The sequence below is a fragment of the Alligator mississippiensis genome, chromosome 5 (assembly GCF_030867095.1).
Source record: "Alligator mississippiensis isolate rAllMis1 chromosome 5, rAllMis1, whole genome shotgun sequence".
Lineage (NCBI taxonomy): Eukaryota > Metazoa > Chordata > Crocodylia > Alligatoridae > Alligator > Alligator mississippiensis.
The window spans coordinates 69,837,029-69,855,238 of record NC_081828.1 but is presented as its reverse complement, the minus strand read 5'-3'; the positions used below and the strand labels follow the sequence as shown (position 1 = coordinate 69,855,238).

At 39.6% G+C, this 18,210-nt stretch overlaps 1 protein-coding gene across 5 annotated transcripts in view; it reads left to right on the top strand.

Annotated features, from left to right (window-relative positions):
- NTNG1 (netrin G1) overlaps positions 1-18,210 on the top strand; it is a 290,497-nt gene that overhangs the window by 9,896 nt on the left and 262,391 nt on the right. The window contains exon 2 of one of the 5 annotated variants that reach the window (XM_059728448.1): positions 5,711-5,811. The exons of the other annotated variants lie outside the window; for them this stretch is intronic. The gene's annotated coding sequence lies outside the window, so the exon portion shown is untranslated. The remainder of the gene's footprint in view (positions 1-5,710; positions 5,812-18,210) is intronic. 5 annotated transcript variants of the gene reach the window in all.

Here is an 18,210-nt window from a genome sequence, read left to right as displayed (position 1 = left end):
ATGAATTGCCAATCATTTTTTATTTCAGTCCACTGTTTTCAATTTTCATATGTTTAAGAAACAATCACTTTTTGTATTGAGGAATGTCCATATTTGGATTTAATCTTGTAGGTACTTATGCACATACTTAACTTTTAGGCACGTGTACAAATGGTACATGTATATGAATTTAAAAAATGCATTTTTGCAGGATTGATCCTTGATCTTTTCCCATAATAGAATCTCTAAACTTCATGTTAAGTATTATAGAAATGCGAGGTAAAATAGTCTAATCATTTCTGCATGAGAGAGAATGAAAAAGCTGGGGGTGATATTCTATTTTGTTTTTAAGCACATGCTTGTGATTTTTTTTTTTCAATTTTTTTTTAATAGTTCTCACTTTTTAAGTGACTGAGACTCAGAAGTCATCATTAGCAGTGTAGGGCAACACACAGATTTTTTCCAGCAGTGTTTGCTTTTAGTTGTTGGAGATTATTATGTGTAGTTGACATTTATGTACTAACATTGCGTGCTATAATTTCACTTAGCTTTGTGGTTAAGATCCTTCCCTGAATTACCTGGGACAGCCCAGCATATCTTTCAAACTTTCCAGGAAAAAAACAAGTGTGTCAATAAGATCTTTTCTATTCCTCATGCCAAAGGTTAGAAGTAGGTCATGATGTATGTGTGTATTTCTGTCTCATTCCCAGATCAGCCCTGGTCATTCTCCCTGGAGAGTAAATTCATTCAAGTAAGGACTAGGACCATTATCTGAGTGTGTGCCAGCTATTTTTATACTCAAGTTAGACTGGGAGGTACAGTTGGATTAAGTGACTCGGTCAAGGTCCCATAGGAAAGTTATAGAGAAGCCATCTGCAGTAGTAGATCTTTGCCACATTCAGTTTGTCACAGTAACTTTAAGACATCTCTTGTGAAATTCTGTGCCTATTTATCCTGCCTGCAACATAAGAACAGTTTTATAAGAATTTACAAGAGTGTGCAGGCAGCTTGGGTTATAATTTTACACACTACTTGTTTCTTGGATTATTGATCCATTATCCATAAATGCTTCTTTAGATACACAACAATGAACTTTGAGTCAGTACAACTGCCACAGAAGCATTGGGCTATATAATGTGCTAGTGTTGTTACAAAATGCAGTGTTGCCAAAATGACTGGGACTAGCCCACAACCTTGGCATCAGTTCGCAGGATGCAGAAACCCTTTATCCTCAAAGGCTAAGAGGTGAGTTTTCAAAAACAAGTGACCTATCCTGGCCAAATGGCAGTGGGAAGCAGCTTGTACTATACTTCCTTATGCTGCACATATTCTTAAAATAACACTTCTGTTTCTAATGATATTTAAAGTTGACAACTATGAAGATGCTTCTATATTCCAAGTACCTGGAGTCTGATGATGATGTTGCTGATATATCAGCTTTCATTACAAGCCTCAGCTTTTGTTTCTAGTCCTTATCATTGCATAGAAAAGTTAAAAAAACATGAATCTCGCAACAACTTGGAAAACAAGGTCTCAATATATTGTTTTAAATATGTGATCATGTGTACATCACTCAAGAGGAGGCAGAAAGAAGGAATCTAAAGATTGGAATTTCTTACGTGAAAATGAAGACAAATAAGAGGTGGCCATGGAAAGAATATACATAACAATTGATATTCTTGAGAATGTGCATCAGGGAGTTTCTATTTTCCCTGTTTTCATAACATAGAACTAAGGGGACATTCAACTAAACGGAGATAAGAAATTCAAAACTACTAAATATGTTTTTCACACAACATATTGCTATAGAAAGTTTTTTGGGGCCCTAAAGTAATTAGATATTTTTGTGGATAACGGAAATAACCAGTGTTATAATTAATGATAGAAAAAATGTAGAAAAGTTATCAATTTTTTAACTATTGGAGACTAGGATAAGGCTGATTTGTGGGCAGCAGCAGTTTATCTCGCATCCATTTGCTGTTACTTTCATGCACCACCCTTTGAAGGATTTGACTATTGCCACTGACAGAAAGGATACTGAACTTTATGGACATCGGAGCTGATTCTCTGGCAGTCCTTCTTTTTTCCTCTTGTGATTCATGTTTTGTGAATGTTTTGGAGTTGATGACACTGAGTCTGGCACCTTCATTATGCTCAGTTGACTTGGAAGAAAAAAGAGTTTTCACTTATGTCTAACCACTTTAGTTCTTTAATTTTGAAAAATTTAATTTTACGGGGCTTTTGTGGTATCATTGTAAATAACTGAAGACTTTTTTTTTTTGTGGCCTGTGATATTTCAGGATGTGGTGTTTGTGTTTTGTTTTTTTTTAATTTACAAGAATGCACAGCAGTTGGTAAAATCTCCAAGCTCCCAGTTTTTATAAGAAGCTTTTGCAAAATTTGATAAATACATGAAAAATAACAAACAAACAGTTTCTTATTACCACCACCAGATACAGAAGTTGTTTTTGATTTTTTTTTATTTATTTTTTTGGGGGGTGGGGTAGGGGAAGGTAAGCCCACATGTACCAAATGTTAGCTTGTATCCAACCTTAGGCAACAGCTTTACTTCCCTCTTCTATGCTATGAGTTGGAACACCACTTTGGCCAAGGTTTAGCACAGATTACTTCTCCCTTGAAATAGTGGGGAAACTAGGGACTAAGAGTAGCTTTCAAGCTGTCAGCATGGGCAGTGCAGCTATATGCTGCCCCTGGTGCAGTGCCATTGATTTGCTGAAATCTAACTTGTAAAGTTAGTTTGTTTTTTTGTTTGTTTGTTTTTAATATATATTCAATTGGGAATCCTAACTTGTAACAAAACCATTCACAGGGAGCATCTACATGAGACGCTTTACTTTGCATTGGCTTGGTCCCAATCTCCCCGTGGTTGGCAGCTGGGACAGCTTCCACCCCCACCCCGCTTGGCTCAGGACCAGCCTAATCTCCCCCCCCAGCTGAGACGGCATGGGGGCTTAGCCCCGAGCTCTCACTACCAGTCTGGAGCTCCTCCTGGCTGTTGTTGGGGGTGCAGAGCAGGGCTGCTCTAGACTACTCCTGTCAGGCTCAGTTTGCTCCCACTGGGGACACGTATGATGATGTACACGGAAGAGTGCCTTAATGAGCCTGAATTTTCCTCACAGAAGATTCAGATGCATTAATTGCACGTGTAGATGTGCCCACAAATCCTTAATCAGAAGACTCCTAGTGGTTGCTGAAGTATCTTGCATATGCTATGTATTTGTGTATAAAGTGAAATGACAACATAAAATATGATTTTCGTTTGATGTTTTGACAAACTTAGTGGTTGCAGTCCAGTCCAACACCCCAGTGGCTTAAAAATAGTAAAATTATCTTCAGTTACTTATTTTTTTTCAGCTTGCAACTAATTTTTTGGATTGGTTAAACAAAAGCTTTGAAAAGAAGCCTACAGAAGGAAGAGTCATGTGCACTTGAACAATTTATGGGGCAGAAGTGCTGATGACAGTAGAAATTTGAGCCCTTGAGTGCTTCTCTATATTTCAGAGCCAATCAAAACTAAATTAAGGAAGAAAGATTATTAAAAAGTCTTCTGTGCATGTAATTCTGGCATAATATTATGAGGTGGACATTAAATGTTTTCCTATGAGACTTTCAGCATCATTATTATGGGATTTCTTTAATTACAAGTAGGCTCGTGTTACCAAAAATAGGGAAAATGAAGTACTTGGTGGTATAGATAGTAATGTCATTATTATGTTTACTGAAATAATTAAAAGAGAGAATATAATTCTTTTAGGTAACTTATAAATCAAAATGTGAAGTGATTTTTTTTTTTCTTTTTTTTCCCCGCTTGTGGAAATGTTCTTGGACATACAGTTACCCAAATACGGCCCCTACCCTTTGAAGCAAAGTTGTAGCAATCGTACTAAGAATAATTCCACCCCACTGAATTTCTACCTGGAATGAATGTTGTTATGAAAGATTTCCCCCCAACTGTAAATATTAACATACAAATTCTATGCTCGGTCACATCTGTGCAATCTGGTTAAACTGCATGAGGTTGGATGGCTATATCTGGCTAAAACTGAAGTTGTAAGTCAATTGTGGTGACATATGTATACATTTAAAGAACATACAGTCTCTTAAAAGTTATCATTATCTTTATCTACTGTACTTAAATTAATCCATCCTATCCTCATGTTTTTTTAAGGCTCAGAATTAACCAGTAGTAATGATACTATTTAATAGTATTTGTAAAGATACCTTAATATTAAGACAATGGAGATTTTTTTGCCATGGAATTTACCCAATACATTTATTGGGAATCACAAAATACATGAGTAGAAACTGTACTATGTACTAGATTGTGTTGTTCCTGTGCAGGTACAGGAAGCAGCTGCTATCTCTCCCACCAGGCATGAGCTTTCATAGACAATAATAGCCTGCTTTGTCTTATGCTGTGGAGGAACTACTATAAGTGCAACCATGCCTTACCTTCTGCCTGACTTCAAATTAACATGGTGCACCACCTCTCTCTTTCACTGGGAGTAATACAGCAGTGACTTTCTCCCAGCATACTGGTCAACTTCAGGTGATGCTTTGCCCTGCTCAGCTGCCACGGTGGGAGCACAGCTTTTGCTCCATAAAAGGAGAAAGATGAATGTACTTCTTGTCAGTAAAACTAAAAGATGGCATAGTGGTACCTCCTTCCTTTGCAGCCTAATGTGAGCTGAAAACTTAATTAAATACACAGGTTTATGGAGAAATTAGGTGTGGCTTTCGTTTATTAACCCATTTTGAGATTCATTGTAACCTTTTTGCAGGACAGTCATTTGAAATTTATTCCCATATTTTATGTTTGGGAGGGAAAACCAAATCTTTGTTAAGCATATGTTTAAACTAAGCAGGAATGTGCCCACAAAATTCTTTTTGTTTGCTTGTTTTTTCAATGCAACTTTCAGTAGAAATGAATAAAATTATTGCTGCTGTATTTGTAGTCCTCTGCAATGCTTGCAGTATAAAATTGTGGAAACGCGCAGACTGGGTGTTTTAGTAAGGTACTGAATGCATTTAGTGTATTTTAATGCTTATTTATTTACCCCTAGATACTTTATTTACATTTTTCCTTTTTTCTTTCATATTTCAAATTAATTTCACTATCAGATGTACATAATTAAGAATTCTCTTTCAGTGACAGCAAATAGTTACTGCAATAATTACAGATCTTAATAAAACAAAGAATTGTACATAGTGTCCTATGTATAATTTAGGAAATGATAGCAACAAAAAAAAAGTGTTGGTGAGTCATGTGGTATGTGTCATAACCCAATGAGTTTCATGCCTCGGCACTATGGAATTTTCTTGACACACGAGAGCCTCTTGCACAGCGAGGGTTTTTGCTGCATAAAGAACCCGCGTGCAGGAGAGAGTTCCCGCCACTTTGCAGCTGTCTTTGCAGGATGCATTCTCTTTGCAGCACAGAAATGCACGGTGCAAAGAGTTCCCGCCATTTGGATGCAAATTCGTGCCCCGCAATTGGCTAGTGCTAAATTATTCACACGTGGCGGCCGGTAATTGGCTTGCTGGCCGTTTAAAAACTAGCGCGACTTCCGCCCAAGTCGAAGAGCTTTGAGCATGCTGCAGAGTGCCTCTTAGAGATCCGACTTGCGGCTAGCTGATCGATAGACTGATCACCTGTTGATCCTTCTTCCTGTCGCCGAACGCAGTCCCAGACATACCCTTTTCCCACCAGCTTGAATTACGGACGAGTTTACTGGCATTGGCCTCGCCAGCTGGAGCAACTCACATTGTTGTCCAGACGACCGAACCGTTTCCGTTGCAGCCACCCGCGACGTAAGTAAAGTTTTTTGCAACCATTAAGCCTTGTCAGCCTCTCTATTCACCAGCCCGCCCTGACGAACTAGTAATTTCTGAATCACCTCGAGTTGGTTCAGCCCGGCCGAGACAGTATGTTTATGAGAGATGTTGCTAAAGACACATATAGCTTTTTCTCTATGAACTGGTGATGACTTAAAGCAAGAACAGCATAATTCTATGCTTTTTAATTTCTTACTCGGATTGTCTTAAGCTCAGGGGCGGGCATACTAGGGAAGATCCATGCCTGGAGCAACCACAATTTACGGAGCAGTTTATTAGCTACTACAGTGCCAGTGATGGCAGTGCAATCTACCGGTGCTGCAGCAGTGGCTATTTTTGTGCCAGCCCATAAAGGCAGTGCCCAGGGCTCTCCCTCAGTTATGCTACTGGTTAATCTACCAGTCAAACTGCTTTCTGTAACAGTCTCTGCCTGATTGCAAAAAACACCAGGCAGGTTTTTAACCGTTTCTATTATGGTTGGCAAACATAAGGTTGATAAAAATGACTGAATTTTTTGGAAAGAAATTTAAAAAAAAATTTAAATCATGTATTTGTCAAGCATTTTAATGTTTAAACTGGAACTTTGGTTTGTTCTTTTCTTGTAAAACAAACAAACAAACAAACAAACCCCATCAAACAAATGGAAAAAAACCCAACCCCCTCCGCCCTGTTTAAAATGAAATCTGAATTTAATCCAAAATATGTTAATGTATCAACATCTTAAAACATTTAAATTAGAAAAACAAATATGTTGTATCTGTAAGCCTCTATGGGTTGGGTTCACTAATAAAGTTTTAAAAAAACAAACTTTGGGTTATAGGCTGCATTCTTTTCCATATAAGAAAAAGAGTCAAAGGGAAATGAGAGAGTCAGTTCCAAAAACCTTTGATTTTTGCCTGACTCAAGGTGACACCATAATTAGTTCATGATGATGAGTGGTTGAACCCAACAATGTGACTTCGTGCTTCTGTTTTAATGCAGACATCTGACATGAATTTTGAGCAAAAAGTTTGTGGTAAATAAACAATATATAATTCCCTGTTCTCTAATGAGAAATGAATAAGAATTTGAAATATTAAGCTATAGAATAATGCATATAGTTATTATATGTTCTTTGAAAAAGATGCACTATATCTAGTGTATAGTATCACTTTAATTATAAATCGGTATGTTTTAATAGTTGTATCAACCACTGAAAATTTACTTTTCTTTTAGAAAATAGTGATGTACAGATGGAAAAAGTTGATTAAAATTGATTATTTAAATTGAAGCTTTCTGTTGGGCGATTTTTAAATAATGATTGCAATCACTATCATGTAAATCAATTCACTGTGAAACCTAGTTAGTGTCTGCACATAAAGTAGTTAAAACTTGTTTATTAAGTGTGGCATCTAACAGCATTTCAGTCCTGCCAGCTGGCAAAGAGCTATCTTCCTGTTTGGCTCTGTGGACAGGACCCACCTACACATGCTGGCCTGTTTCCTTCCTCCCAGCTCTCAGCGCAGGAGGACATCAAGAGTACATGGCCCTACATGCTGCTGGTACAGCTCTGTGTGCATTCTCAGCTTCTGTGGCATTCTGGAAGAGCTGTCCAGATTGTCCCAGAATGCACTTGCACAAAAGACAGTAGATATGGATGTGGAAACATAAAAGCAATTTTAAAATGGATAAAATCTATTCACAGTGAAATGGTCATTATTTTAAAAGGTTTTTACATAGGTACAGTGACTTTAACAGGAAAATTCTAATGACTCAGTAGCGTCAAGCCAGCTCTGTCAGGAATGTCCACTGAAATCCTAATGCAGCTTCTGCAATAAAAAAATATCGTGTGTGTGTGTGTGTGTGAATATATATATATATATATATATATACACAAATGAAATTTTACTGTAGTAATAGTTTATTTGCAGCTTTTGCTAAATCATACTTTTATTGTCAATGTTACTGTATAATAATAAAATATATCATTTACGGTAATTGGTAAAAGCATGCAATACACTTAAATGTTCTACCAGTTTAAACAAAATTAAAACAACATAGTAGGGTTTATGAGACAAAATTAGATCAAATGAAGTAATATACAGCAGTAAAGAAAAAAATAAAAACCAGGGAAGTTTATTTTATTTTGGCCCTTATTTGTGCAAGTAATGCAAATACATCTAAGGAGTTTAGGATAGGCTATATAGGTTACTAAAGAAAAGCCAAACTGGTTTTTTTCTCACTAGGCCAGTATTCAAAATTTTCCACTAATGTCAAGATCCATTTTCTTTCCATTTCTTCACAGAATGAACAAGACCACAAATAGATAATTTAAATCACTATCTCATTCTTCCTGTGAGAACATATCCTGTCTACAGGGTCTGCTACCACCTGTCTATGACTACTGCCGATCTCATTATAGTGAATCACAGTCTAGTAATAGCCTCTCATTGTTTGTAGTTTTGTACTTCAGTAGGTAGGTTTCTAGGCCAAAAGAATGCTTTATTAAGTTCCAGAAAATCTGCTGCCTACATCTCTGTCTGCATGCTGGCATCTTTAATTCTTAAATGTATATCTTGTTTTAAAAATAGGGAATAGTTGTGTTAGTAACTGTCAGAACATTTCCCAGGCCAGACTGATGTACTGTAACATGCTGCAATACTGGTAAGGTAGTTGAGCCAATGGCATGTGGATTCCAAGTTTTAGAAAGCGTGTCATTTCACGTGTACAGTTACATTAGTATAACATAGTAGAGTTCTATCAAGACCTGATTGTCTGCAGAGGTTATAATTTACCAACAGCCTGTGATGATGTTATGTCATGGTGATTTGCTATTAGTTGACCCCATTTACTGAGTACAAGTGTGCCAGAACCCAAAAATCTTAAATTGTTCCAAGTATAGTGCTTTTTGATATTGTTCTATTTGTCAGAACATCCTAAAACTGTTTTGTTCTGTGGAAGCCCATTTTCATCCCCTGATGAAGGTACCCTGGGGAAAGAGCTGTTCAAGAAGGAACGTACTACTTTTTTTTTTTTTTTCAGTGTAGGGAAACTTTTAGAGGATTTTGCTTCCTCATATTGCAGGCCCCTTCCTGATGCATATGTTCCTAGTATGAGCTTCTGGAGCATTAGAACTTCTGGGTTGATGTCACATTTTGATGATATGCCATCACTTGCTTACAGTGCCTTTCTGCTGACCCTACATGTAAGAATAAATGAACACTGATCTGATATCAGTTTCACAAAAATGCACAGGCCCATAGTGAAACACTTCAACCTCCCTGGACCTTCCATCACTAACCTCAGGGTAGCTGTTCTTAGATAGCAAAACCTTGAAAATCAACTTGAAGAGAAAATTGCAGAATGAGAAATCATCCACAGACTAAATTACATTAAATATGGTCTAAACAGGGACTATAGATTCTTATCCCATTCCCTGGATTAGTTTTTGTCCATACAGGTTAATCCCAGAACTGCCCCCTATCCCTCTCCCCTTTTCCTTACCTCTTCCTGACTTTGTATTCAGATCACTCTCCATTGTATACTTTGCTCTGTGTATGTCCTTTCACAGCATCTTATGAAGTAGTTTTGGATGTAGCTTTAATTGAGGTGATAGGTGTGTAGTAGAGTTTGCAGATTTGAGGAATCTGATGGGCTGCAATGTGAATGCTCCTATTGTGCCCAGCAGGAAAGACGAAGTGCAAAGTTAGTTCCCAGAACAGCATATTTAAAAGACTCATTAACTGCAAATTGGGGGCCAATTCAACAACATCATGAACTACCACACTTGCATTTTGTTATTCAGCAGGTGAATAGGTATGGCCAGTTCGGGAAAGATGGGCACATGCAAAGAAGCTAGATACTGTGCTGAACAAGTTTCAAATGTATAACTGGATGCCTTAAACCAGTGAATGTCAATAGTCTCCACTTACTTGATGAAATAGCCTCATCAGGAGAGCACTAGCAAGCAAAATAGAATGCACTTGGCAGATCAAAGATAAAGAGGCATCCACTACATAACCACATTGTGGGTCCCAGTTGATTAAAATCATGGAAAAGTTTCCTCTTCAACATATCCGCTAGATGGAACACTGACAGTCACACAAATAAAAATATGGCAATCGTGACTAGAGGTGACCTAGGAGGGTGTTTGAATGAATTATCAAAGCTGCCTGTCACAGAGAGGAACAGAAGAGAGGACCCCAAAAGGCCAGAGGGGAACCCTGGGGTCAGGAACCCTCGGAGGAAAAGAAAAGAAAAAGAAAAGAAAAAGGTAAATACTCACCTGCAGAGGGGACCGCAGCGAAGTCAGAGTCTGAGGAAGAACCCGCACAGCTCATTAGCCACGCCTTTTATACAGTTGCGCCAGCAGATAATGTCAGCCACAATCGCCGGCCAGCGGAAATAAAGCGGGCCGCCGGCAAGGAGGAAGGGAGGAGAGAGTTGCCAGCAAGAGCACCAGCAGAAGAGGTCTTCTCTGAGCTCTGGCGGAGGCAAAAAGAGACGGAAGCGGCTTCTCCCAGCGGGAGAGGCGCTGCGGAGCATTCAACTGGACAGACACTGCTGGCGACAGCGAAGGGGACCGGGAGCTGGAGACAGCCCCTTGAGACGGGGAACCGGGACAAAAAGGCAGATGGGAGCAGGAAGATCTCATCACCAATAGCCACAGCAGGAGAGCAAGAAAGACCAGCGCATCTCAAAACACCAGACCAGGTGGGACCGGTGAGGGCCCTGGGAGAGTCGACGAGGGGCTCCAGGGGGGAGCCGGGAGGCAAGAGCAGCAAGAGGGGCTGCGAAGTATGGCCCTCAGGGGCGTTGAGCCATCCCAGCGGGTAGCATGGGGGAAGAAACCTGCTGGAGGACTACAGCGGGTCCACCAAAGCCAAAGGCGGGGCAATGAGGGAGTAGCCCACAGGCTACCAAGGCCGCATATTGGGCCAAACTTGGACCACTAGGATCAGAAGGCGGGCATTGGCGATAGGGCCCAGGGAGCCAGGGAAAAGGAGCGGCTGGGCTCCTTGGAGTGTTACAGTGATGTTGCTTGTATTTTTGTGTTGCCCACTGTTGGAGGTCTTGAGGGACAGGGCATGGGGAGCCGGATTGTTATTTAAATCTCAACCGGGTTGGTAGCCATAGGGACAGGAAGACAGCCTCGGGGCATGGGTAGGATCTTGAGGGCCGGTAACTCAGGATCTTTGTGGCAAACATAGGGGCTCAATAGTCGGGGATCTGGCCAGGAGAACATCTGTGGTCCATCTAGGCTGAGTGTAAGGGCGAGGTAGAGGGGAAGTGAAGCCTCACAGAAGATCGCCAGACAGACATCCTGCCATCGAGAGACTCCCTAGTGGCCAGACCCCCGCTCCCCACCCCCACCCCCACAGAAGCAAGATTCAAAGTCATGGCAGGTGAGATTGGGGGAAGACTACAGGAGGTAAACATCTACTCAATGGAACACCAGGGATGGACGGGCGAACACCACCGCACATCTGGGCCAGAGCGGCACGTGACTGGATGTTCAAGGCCAGACACTGCCAAACATCTCCCATCAAGTGCAAAACTTGATTGGCCCACATGGACATTTTATAGAAGCAGGACTTTGGCTGCTATGGTTCCCCTGCTTTACGGGTGGCAGGTTAGGGTGTGATGTCTGTGTTGCGTCAGGATTGGCAGTAGTCTCACGTAAAGTTTAGATTTTAGATTGTATAGGATGGCTTGCATAGGGATGTTCCTGCCTCAGGCAGAGGATTGGACTAGATGACCTCTGGATGTCTCTACCAGCCCTGCTTTTCTATGATTGTATGATTCTGTGATGAGCTTGAATAGCCTCCAAATTAGTCTTCCTGACCTAAGTAAACATGACATTGTAGGATTCTCTAATAATGCAAACACCATGTGTGAGTATGGAGGAAAGTTTCCAGCTACAGGAGGAAACCGGTCTGTCTTCATATGAAGAAAACATGTACCAACTAGGACCTCGGTATAGCTACAGATCAAGCAATAATATGTGCCTGTTTTGGACTCATATTTGAACATGGTGACAGGATACGAGGAGAAGGTGATCTGATGATTTAGTTGGTTCAGATGTCTCTGACATTTGGTACTGCTAAGCAATTTGTCTTATGCTATGTATCCTTATGTCGTGGCTGATAAGCCTGAATTTGCACATTTCAGGTTTGCTTTGGAAGACCAAATAAAGCTAATACTTTTTGTTCATATTGCTACCCATATGATCAAAGCAGCTACATTTTCCCTTCACAATCTGGGATTTGTGTGTCTCAGAGCTTCATGCTCACTTCCTCTAGGGCTTATATGCTGTAAGAGCTACGAGCCATTTAAAAATAAATGCAGCTTCAATGACAGATCCATATATTAAAATTTGCTTTCATAAGCTTCTTCTTTGAAACAATACTGATGGAACTCATCTGGGGGTTGTGAGTTCTTCAAGTCCTCTACAATGTCAAGAAAATCACTGCAGTTACTATGGGCTACCTGCAGATTTTCATCTGGATTCATTTTTGAGACAACATAAGATATTTTAAAAAATATGAGTAACTAACTTTTTTACTTTTAAGTTTATTTCTGAAGTATAAAGAGGCTGTTTTTTTCTGAGAGTTGCTACACCATAGTTTGTTTTACCAAAATTACATCTGCATTGTGAGAGAGAGAGAGAGTCTATTTCCAGATCTCTTGTAAGTATCTAAAAACAGGCATCAGATACTGGGTCTATTAAACTAGATATTTCTTCCACCAGTCCAGGGACCATAATATTCTACCCTGAAAAGCTGAGAATAGCCCTGGATACTATTATGTTAATTGATTGTGATAAGACCAAGGATCTTTGTGGCTAAAAATGTTAGTATCTCCACATGGTACAATGCAATATCATGCAGAGATGTCTGAGAGAGCTCTCAACTACCTAGCTGGGGTATTGGGAATAGCTGTATTGAGAAACCGGCTATATTTGCCCAGTAAGAGCTTGGCACCAATATGGGTATATTGCTTTCAGTACCCAAACCAGCCCAGGTACGGCACTTCCCTCTGCCATGTGAAATGCAACACTATTTTCTAGTTGATTGACCTGAAGATGCAATATCCACAGATACTTATCTATGCAATTTTGATTTTAAAAAATACATTTGTTCCCTGAAAAACTTGATATTTTCACAACAGTGACACCATCCTCATGTAGAATTGTCAAGTTACTTATAGGCAATATTTTAAGCATGAATGAATGTTAACAACATTTTTGTCTTGGGAAACTAATGGTTTTATGCTTTCTGTTTTACTTTGCTCATTTCACTCATCATCTTCCTTTTCTCTAAAGTGCATGGGGGTTGAAGTAGGCTACAGACTGAACCATGAATGTTGTTATATCTGCGAGCACATCTACACAAGGCATTTACCGTGGAGGTGCCAAATTAGTTCTACAGTAAAGTCTCAGTGTTTACAAGTGCAGACCTATTAGGCTGCAGGAAACTAATTAACTGTGCCATAGGTTTGTACTTGTAAACAGAAGTACTAGCCTATGGTAGTGTTCTTTAGTGTATAACAGTGCACATGTAGATGTTGATGGGGCTGGCTGGGGCACAAGGGTGCTTCAGTTCAGGGGCTGCCTGCCAACTAGCCCTGCACTGGAGCGCCCTTGTGCCCCAGCCAGCCCCTCTACATTACTTTGAGTCAGATTGAGGCAGCCCTTGGCTGGCAGGTTGACCCCCTGAGCTCCTTGCCAGCCAGGGCTTCCCTGACCTGGCTCAGTGTGCTGCAGTCCAAGGCATGTGTGTCAACACAGCACTCAGGAGCAATAAACTCCAGCATGATATGCAGTGGAGTTTGTGTTGCATTAATTTCACCTGTAGACATTCCCTGTAAGTAGTTTTATAAACGCATAATTTTCAGGAAGTTCATTGGGGCTACCTATGTGTGTAGGAACTTGACAAATAACAAGTTTGGTGTTTCTTTATATTTGCTGCAAAAATGTTTTTCTTTCTTATCTAATTTTTGCATCTGTTTATCTGTAATTCATGAAGAATAACAGTCAAAGTGAATATTAATTATGTTTATTACAAGGGAAAACTTTTATTTTAGCTGAAGCATTTTATGTCAGACTTCATCTCAGAGAGAACGTTTATAGCTAAGTAGCTGTAAAGCCTTTAAAAGAAGATGCCATCATGATGAGAAAAGCATTTTCTTACATGTAAATACTGTGCCTTTCCAACATTCTGGTGCGTTTTATATTTTTATCTGTAAAACTGTCAAGAGCCATTATTTTGACTCATCAATTTGATTTTTATCGTCTACACCTGCTTCTTAGGCTCTCTCTTCTAGTGAAAACCAGAAACAGAGCTGCTTATGGGTGACATTTATAAATGACTGGAGGAAGAAAAACTCCAGAAAAACTTAAGTAACAAGCAACTAATAAAGAAGTGGTTCATTTTCTCTTTTTTTTTTTTAACCTTGTGTATAGCAGTGAGATGTGCAGAACCTCATTTTGGAACTGGTAATACGGTTCTTTCTATATATTCTATTTTTTCCCCACTATTTTTATTTCAACCCTTCATACTCGCGCAGGTCCACTGGCATCCTTGACCACGTGCATTTGGAAAGCATAAAGAATACTGTAGGGGTAGCCTGCAGAAATGTCTTGCAGACACTCTAGCAAACCATCTCATTTGTAGGAGTTTTTTTCAAATATTTGGTGCTATTAAATAACATTTAAGCAGGGCATAGGAACATCTTTAGCTTTGTCCTGTATAAAATTCTGAGAAGCTTATTGTTTACTAGAGACACTTCTCCCCCCCCTCCCCATTAGGTGAAATAGAAGTAAGATTGACTCTTGAAAATAAAAGGATCTACATACAGACTTTTTGTTGCCTTGTGGGTGTATCTACACATGCACACTAATGCAATGCAATAAACTCCAGTGCATATCAGACCAGAATTTATTGCTCCCGAGTGGCAGCACGTTGACTGTGTTGGAGCAACTTTGGCTGGTAGGGGACCTGGGGGACCAGCCTGCCAACCCAGGGCTGCTTTGACCAAGCTCAAAGTGTTGTGGAGGGTTGGCTGGGGCATAAGGGTGCTCCAGTGCAGGGCTAGCTGGCAGGCAGCCCCTGCACTGAAGCACACTCATGCCCCAGCTAGCCCCATCATCAGTACTATTTACAAGTACTACCCTGCTGCAGTGTTTATTAGTTTCCTGTGGCCTAATAGGGTCACACATGTGGATGCTGATATGTGTACTGTTGAGCTAATTAGTCAACTCCACAGTATGTGTCATGTAGACACGCCCTGTGTATATGAGTCTCTCTTCATTCTTTAAGTTGTGCTTCTCTAGTTTTACATTTTACAGGAAACCAGTAAGAATATTTTAGCAAGTGTCATGCTTTGGGTGCTATCACTATTTCTTAACACTGCAAGATCAACAAATACCTAAATACTTGTCGTTTGATGCCAGTACCAAAGCGGATGTTATCAAGCCTAAGTTTTCAAGAATATGATTTAAAAGCACTGCTATAAAGTGAACTGTAAGGATGAAGCACTGGCTTTGATTTGAAGAAAAAGGCTCACTTTCACAACTACAATAGATACTTATAGCTAAAGTGTACCTTATTTTTAAAATCAGTGATTGACATTTTGCAAGCAGTCTAGAGGACTAAGGGGAGCATAAATAGCAGTTAGCGTTGAATATTTAAGATATGCACCTTCCATTAAAATTAATTTGCATTGTTTAAGGACTTGAACTAATACCAGCCAAAGTTAACAAAAGGACTCCCACTGACATCAACAGACAACAACAAATTATATGTCAGCTGTTTAATGAAGGTGTGTGTCTAAATCCTCCAGACTATTTTGAAAATCTCAGTGATTTCCAAGCTGAGGTAAAAGCTTAATTAGGAATGTGATTTTCATTTAAATTCCTTGTCATGAGCATACTCATTTAAAAGTGTTTTTTTTTTTTTAGTTTATTAAACCTCTTTATTAACTCCATTAGTGTTTGGTTATAGATTTTGTCGCTCATTATTGGTGTTCAAAGCAGAACTTAGATTCTCCAGCATCTGGATAGGAGTTGATTATTGATATGCTTTGTTTTTTTGTTATATTTACTGCACCCTTAGGGCAAGAAGGAATACTCAGAAAGCATATTTTAGCCCTTGACATGCATATATGGAATCTGGAACGCATTTCCGGCAGAGGTGGTGCAGTCACCATCCTTGGAGGTGTTCAAATAGAGACTGGACAGGCACCTTGTTGAGCTTGTCTGAACCCAACAACTTCCTGCCCATGGCAGGGGACTGGATTTGATGATCTTACAAGTCTCTTCTGGTTCTACAATGATTTATATATATATTTCAGATATTAAAGTATATTATTTTAGTTTTATTAGTTTCATTGGTTATTTGTAAATAATTAACAAGAATAGGGGGACCCATTAATAAATAATCTCCCCATTTTTCTCCATAATATCACTATCAGTGGAAACTTTATAAAGTAGCTCAGAGTCATCCTTTACAAGCCCTTGAATTTTTAAAAAAATTAGAAATAACTCTTAATACAGGAGTAAATCCAATCCTTTTTTTTTTTTTTTTTTAAAGAAGACAGTTTAGGTTTTTTTGGAACAACATTTTCTAGGCTGTTAACCAATACTGTAGACTGTGCCCTTTCTGACATTAAAATAACAGACGTATTACTGATGTATGAAAATGATTTTTATTTTTATACCCATTTTTAAAACCACACATGCAGGCTTCCTTTTCTTCTTGCATTAGTTCAGGATGCTAGACATAATCCCTCCTTTGGCAAAAATTAAGGAATGAAAACTTCTGAGTTTTGAGTGAGATCATTCCCATATGTTTTGCTTTTGTTGCCAGCAGGAGACTCAGACCTTTATTGGCTGAATTGGTACCAATTCTTCTGTGCTACAACATAAGAATAGAGCCAGCCAGTCTCTCCCAAGTGCTCTGTAGTGTGGTTGGTTCTCTGTTCATATTCTCAGAGACTGTGGGCCAGATCCTCAGGCAGTGTTAATTGGCGTAGTTTCATTGACATGAATGGAGTTCTGCCTGTTTACACCAGCAGAGAATCTGTCCAGGTACATCTGCTGCGCCTGTTGAGAATTAGTCTTGATACAAGCTGTCTCCACATTACTTCCTGGGTGCCAGCCCTTCGTGAGTCTTTCCTTGGTCCCAGTAACACAGTAGGTTCTTCAGAGTAATCAACATCAAAGAAAACTGTTATGGCCAAGAGAGGAAGGTTGGAGATGGAAGGTTGGAAATGCTTCAAAGAATTCAGTGATCTTACCCTGTCAGCAAATCTTTATATTAAATAGGAAATTCTGGAGCTAAGAATATTTCCTACTGTCCTCTAGCTTGGGAAGAAGCCAGAACTAATTTCCTTGTCCTTCTCTAGTTACCTTTTAGGTGACATAGTCTTCCATTAGACGTAAATGATCCCTCCAGACCCAAGTTGTGGACCTGTGGCAGATACTGGAGGCTCCTTCTTTACATATTAAGGAAAGAACTAACTAGCAGCAGTGGCATGAAAGCAGAAGTGAAAGTGTGCTGAAATGTTTCTAGTGTTCTAAGAGCCCTCCCCCAATGCCACCAAGGAAGAGGCCACCTTCCTCATATGCACACTTAGATTAGTAAATGTTGTGTATTTCAAGAGAACTCAGGAAAACCTACAAAACTTTCTAAAGTGCAGCATTTGATTCTTTCAATCAATACTAATCTGACTAAGAATTTAAAATAAATGTCATTCTAGTGATTGTATCTTGTCAAGTACCCAGTAGTGGTTAGTGATGGATTTGGAATGATAAAATTATTGAATAACATCAGAAACGTACTGACAACAGCAAGTCAGCACAAAGTTCAGCTTCAACAACAGATATTTTTGTTCCTTTTCCTCAGTCCTTCTCTGAAAGGAATGTCAGCTCTACCGATACAATTGCTATTTCTCAAGGTAGTTCCTTTGAAACCTAAAAAGAAGATTTGAGTATCTGATTAGGAAGATTAATTGTATTTCACCTGTTGATTACTAATTTGGGTCCTGGCCAAAAATAGTGACAAAAATTTAACTGTTGGGTAGTCTACTTGAATGCAGTTTGATGAGTTTATACCAGGTGCATCAAACATACAGCTTGCAGAGCCATTTCTGTAGGGCTCCTGGCAAACTAAGGAATTTGGGGTGGGACTAGTGCTCCCACAGGGCCTGCAACAAAATCTGTGCCCATATAGCCCTATTAGGTATGGCTGTAGATGGCAACAGGATGAATGAGAGCTATGCTGAAAGAACCCTGCTTTCCTTACTTTTTGCTTCCCACTCCCCCACCTCTTGGCTTGCTTCTTCTGCCACTTGCCCCACCACAACTTGTGCTGCCTCTGCCACTGGCCTGGCTGC